This window comes from Chrysochloris asiatica, unplaced genomic scaffold (genome assembly GCF_000296735.1).
Source record: "Chrysochloris asiatica unplaced genomic scaffold, ChrAsi1.0 scaffold00245, whole genome shotgun sequence".
Lineage (NCBI taxonomy): Eukaryota > Metazoa > Chordata > Mammalia > Afrosoricida > Chrysochloridae > Chrysochloris > Chrysochloris asiatica.
This window is the reverse complement of record NW_006408763.1, coordinates 1,478,486-1,484,679: the sequence shown is the minus strand read 5'-3', so window position 1 is coordinate 1,484,679 and position 6,194 is coordinate 1,478,486.

Below are 6,194 nucleotides of genomic sequence, written 5' to 3'. Positions count from 1 at the left end.
CAGGATCGGACATTGTTTCATTCTGCTGTGCATGGGGTCGCTATGAGTCGGTTCCGACTCGATGGCACCTGACAACAACAGCAACAACAACATGGGCTACTTGGAGTCCTGGTGTGGCACTGTGGGTTAATGTACTGGACTACAATTTTGTTTGAACTGCAAAGTCAGTGGTTCAAGCTCACTAGCTGCTCCTTGGAAACCCTATACAGGGTCACCATGGGTCAGAACCAACTTGACAGCACTTAACAACAACAACAACAACAACATGGGCTACTTTAAGGAACTCTGGTATCACTGTGGTTCAGGTATGGAGCTGCTGGGTTCTCTAGAGAAGCAAAACCAATGAAGCTTATCTATGTATATATAAAGAGATTTATATCAAGGAATTAAGGAGCTCTGGTAGCGTAGTGGTTATAAATCAGGCGGCTAATCTCATGATTAGCAGTTTGAAACTACCAGCGGCTCGCAGGAGAAAGATGAGGCGTTCTGCTCTCACAAAGATTTACAGCCTTGGAAACCCTGTACAGGGTTGCTATGAGTCAGAACCAACTTCACAGAACATAACCACCACCACCATCAAGGAAATGACACAGTTGTAGAGGTGGTCAAGTCCCAAGTCCATGGGTCAGATGTCTGACTGGAGCCTTGTGACTCATACAGCTGCAGGACTAATGAAACAAAATCATCAGCAGTTTAGATGGCAGACAGACAAATTGGACAGGTAAGATGACTGGCTGCTGATGACTCCTGGACTGGCAGGCAATAGAACAGGCCACTGCTTCAAATACAGAGAACCAAAGGTCAGAAGATGAACCAGATGCAGGATCCAAACCTAGCAGAAAACAAGTTCTAAGTGTCCAGTATGTTGGCAGCAGACCACACCTTTCAAATGATTCACTGTTCACAGCAGATCTCATCATAGAAATGATGACATTATATTAAATCTCACTACGGGAGATGGCTACATCCTAACTGCCAAACCACAGAATCCTTGCCCAGCCACGCTGACACAAAACCTTAACTACCACAATCTACCTCTTGTCAACTTGGCACCTGTACATATCTCTTTAAACCATGCATCATTTCTAAATAAAGTCATACTCACACCTAACATGATGCAACTAACATGTGTACAACTTAAATTGAACTAACTCCAGTTACATCTTTTATAAGTGAATAAAATGAAACACAAACACTTGATGAACACAAGGAAAAAAATACTCTTAACAATTACAGGCTTCATTTCTGCAATTGGTCATGTGGTCGTAGCTGGTATTTAAAATGACCTTCTTCTACCATTCCATAGTTCCTTTGTTGAAGCATCTCAGCTGATCCTGGCTCTTTGTCTGATGGGGTGACCCATTTCTGAAAGGTTTGGAAAATTAGTAGCCATGTTGGAATTGGGTTGCTATAATTTACCATCAACTTTAATCACAGAGTTTGGGAATATCAAGAAATGTCCTGAGGAATCGCGTGGATCCCACATATATTCTTCTTTACCTCCATTATATCATATCAATCTGATTTCCCCTTGAAAATCACACCACCCAATACAGTAACTCCCTTCTTTGCCTGTTGATACAGAGGCATGAGAAGCCCAAAGTGTCCAGGGAACATTCTTATCTTCCAGTTAAATGGGATTAGTGTTGCGCCCCCAGGTGGGAATATTTCTCCCTTCAGAATTAAATGGTCCAGATCTGAAGAGCATAGACTTTGAAGAGACAGGAAGCAAAAAAAGTTTTCGAGTTGGTCACTAGGAGTAATAGTGAGTGGTGCCACGCCCATCTCCAGCCCTTGGTTCCTGGCCTGTGAACACCATCCATTGGGCACTGGTTGAGAGCACATACAGCCTCCTGCAGAATATTGCCCCAACACTGCAAGATTTTGCCACCTAGTGGTAGAAATGGTAGAAGAAGAAGTCAATGCCTTTGCAATTTGGGTAGGACTTTTTTTTCTCTGTTAGAATTTGGTTTTGTGAGAAAGGAAAGAACCCTTAAAATCCAATCCAAGTGAGATATCTGGTATTAGTCTTCCTCTTAGACAGTTTAAAAAAAAAAAAATAAAGGATCATGAAAAACTCCAGAGAGAGACTGAATGAAAGTTGAGGAAATCTCCCAAAAATTAAAATACAAAAAGCTAAAAAAGTATCTAGCATATGACAATTAAGCGTCCCAGAAAAACAAATAGATAAAATGGAGAGAAATCTTATCAAAGAACTTATCAATAAATGAAGATGTCCCAGATCTAAAAAACATGAGTTTTTAAACTGAATCTGAATGCCCGGCACAATGGAAGAAAATAAATCCATACCAAGGCAAAAACAAGAATCATATACTCAGTTAATCTACTAAATAAGTGTAAGTGTAAAATAGAAACACTTTTTGGGCATACAAAGTTTTTTAAAAAAAATCAAAACAACAAAAGCCAAAACCTCCCATGTACCCTTTTTCAAGAAGCTATAAGAGGATGTGTTTCAAGAAAACAAGGAAGTAATCCAAGAAAGAGGAGGATACAAGATGTAGGAAAAAGGAGACCCAACTCAGAGGTGAATGGACACTTGGAAGGAAGATGAGGGAAGGTCCCAAAATGGCAGGTGTGCATAGATGCTGTGGTAACCTATCTAGACTGAGGCAGCAGGAGACAGACATTCTGAGACTCACCAGGCTCCCGATTGCCATTATATAATTTTTTCAATTAAAAAATGTACTCATTTATGCTTAAAATATTATTGCGGTAAAACACATGTAACAAAAAGTTTGCCATTTTAACTATTTTATTGTGTAATGACATTAATTACACTAACCATATTAGCCTACTGTCATCACCAACTGTTTCCAAAAAATTTACATCACCTTCAACACAAACTCAGAACCCCTTCAACAATAACTTCCATTTCCTATTCCTCTCAGTCCCGGGTAACTACTAACAAACTTTTGTCTCTATGCATTTGCCTCTTCTGGTTATTTCAAAGATGTGGGATCATATAATATTTGTCCTTTTGTGTTTGACTTATTTAACCTAGTATCATGGTATTAGAATTATGGTATTGGAGGAGAATATTAAAAGTACCATGGGCTGCCAGAAGAACAAACAAATCTATGTTGGAAGAAGTACAGCCAGAATGCTCCTTAAAAGCCAGGATAGCCAGACTTTATCTCTCATACTTCATACTACCAGGAGGGACCAGTCCTATGAGAAGGACATCATGGTTGGTAAAGTGGAGGATCAGTGAAAAGAAGAGATGGGTTGGCACAGTAACAGCAGCAATGGGCTCAAGCAAAGCAAGGATTGTGAGGTAGGTGCAGTGTTGGGGACCAAAAGACTTACAGGCCTCATAAAACTTTAAGTCTGGGTCTAACCAGACAAAGTCTGCTTATCAACACAACAGGGAAGGTAGCTTTCCCAAGGTCGCCTGATTCACAGTAAAGGACAGACTTGTAACTATGCAAAATAGCAAAGACTTGCAGAATCACCCTATATATACTCTGAGATTTGAAATAAATTTTGTCACTTGCCATCAGCTTGTGTCCCTTGCCTGTTCGTTAATCCTTGCCTCTCCTTCGGGAAACCCATGCAGTGGTCTGAGCAGGTCTCGGACCCCGATAAGTGACACCCAAAACGTGGGACTCCAATATGAGAGATAACGCGACGGACCCTTCAAAACAGACCCGAAGAAAAAGGAAGCGTGGACATTAAAAGAAGGGAGGGCAATCCAATCAGGTAAGTATGGGAAACAAACCAGGAAGAGCACGGTATGTAGATATGTTGAGAGAAATGCTACGTAGCAGAGGTGCAAAAGTAGATCATAGCCAGTTTTGTAAATTCATAGACTTTGTAAATACTGTCTGTCCTTGGTTCCCTGAGGACAGAGTGGTTGATGTTAAGTTATGGAATCAGATAGGTCGTCAACTGCAAGAATATTATGCTAAGAATGGCCCGTCCCGGGTGCCTGCCTATACATTTAGTTTGTGGCGGTTTGTATGAGATACTTTTGATTTTGGCAGCGATCATCTGGGAGGCAGTTCCACGGAACCAACCACTCCACCTCCACTCATATACCCTGATTTACAATCTTTACTGACTTTGAGCATAGAAAAAGAATTGGGGGATGAGAAACACGAGGATAAGAAAGAAAATTATAGTGGGGATGAAGCCTGGCCAGATTCTCCGGTCAGTGCTCTTTTTTTCAGTCAGCATAAAGAAGGAACAAGAAGAGGAGAAGCTGTGACCTAAAATGGCGCTGGCACCGAAGGACAAGGAAGTAAGAGAGGCAGTAGTAGATAAGGCAGAAGAAGAAGGGCCGCACCCTAACATTGCGCTGGAAAATGAGGAAACGCCCAGGTGCAAGTCTAATTCCCCATTAACTTCTGGAGAAATGCCTGAGGGAGATCTAAGATCTGTGCTGAAAGAAGTTTTAAGTCAGTTAAAAGATTTAACTTTAGAGAAAAAGGTGTTGACTGAAACTATGCAGCAAAAGGAGGAGCAGTGGCGCGCTGCCCTTGCTGACTTAGCCAAGGAAAGAGAGGCTAGGACTCAAAGAGAAACAACGACTCCCTTATGCTTGAACCCCTGTGCCACCGTTCAGTCTAATACCCCAGTGATTGCCCCTGTCACTGTAAAAATAGCTACCCCAAGATACTCCCCGATACAGGCGGCATTGCTTGATGGAGCAAGACAGGAGGACGAGTTGTCTGGTTTTCAAATGTATCCAATTGTGCGGACGCCTGCTGGTCAAGATGAGCATGGTATAGATGTGGAGACTCGCACCCACAGCTCTTTACCCTTTAAAAGTTTAAAAGAGTTCAAAATGGCTTGTGCTCAATATGGGCCGAATGCTCCCTTTACACAGGCTTTGATAGAACTAGTCTGTGAAGAAGGCTTGCCTGCTTTAGATTGGAAGAATATCGCCCATGCCTGTCTTGAAGGAGGTGATTATCTGTTGTGGAAATCTGGGTATTATGAGGAAGCACGGCGTATAGCAAACCTTAACAACAATCAGTGGAATGGGGGAGCCACATTTGACATGTAAGTAGGGGAAGGGGAATATAATACCATAGAAAAGCAAATTATGTATCCTATGCCTGCCTATGCTCAGGTTAATCAGTGCAGACGAAAAGCTTGGCGATCCATCCCCAACACTGGTAAGCAAACTACTGAGTAATCAAAGGTGCATCAGGGTCCTGATGAGCCTTTTCAAGACTTTGTCTCCGACTACGTCTTACATCTGGAAGGATCCTGGGTGATTCCCCTGACTCTCTGACCCTTGTAAAACAGTTGGCCTTTGAAAATGCCAACAGTGTTTGTCAGATGGTTATTCGCCCGTTCAAGAATAAAGGCAGCTTAGATGATTATATTTGTCTTTGTGCCGATGTGGGACCCTCATACAATCAGGGCCTGGCAATGGCCGCTGCCCTTCAGGGGCTAACTCCTCCTGAAATGTTTGCTGCTCTTAAATGCCCAGGAAAGTGTTTTAATTGTGGAAAAATAGGCCATTTTGCTAAAGAATGTAAACAAAGAAAGAATGATTAAGAACAATTGTAAAAATACGGCTCCTGGAGTATGTCCCCGGTGCAAAAGACAGCAATGACTTTCAGAACCACCCTATATATACTCTGAGATTTGAAATAAACTTTGTCACTTGCCATCAGCTTGTGTCCCTTGCCTGTTCGTTAATCCTCGCCTCTCCTTTGGGAAACCCACACAGTGGTCTGAGCAGGTCTTGGACCCCAATAGTGCAGGATCCAGTAGTGGTTCGTTCTATTGTACATAGGGTTGCTATGGGTCAGTACCTAACAACAACAATGTTCTCAAGGTTCATTCATGCCCCCAATAGCAAGCATCAGGACTTCATTTCTCTTAAATGAAGTTAGGTGCCGTCAAGTTGGTTCCGACTATAGTGACCCTATGCACAACAGAATAAAACCCTGCCTGGTCCTGCACCATCCGCACAATCATTGCTATACTTGATCCCATTGCTGCAGCCACTGTGTCAGTCCATCTCTTGGGGGTCTTCCACTTTCTTGCTGACCCTCCACTTTACCAAGCATGATGTCCTTCTCCAGGGACTGAAGATAACATGTCCAAAGTATGAGAGATGAAGTCCTGGCATCATCTCTTCCTCTATTGTGTGTGTGTGTGTATATATATGTTGTTGTTGTTACGTGCCGTCGAGTCGGTTCCGACCCATAGCGACC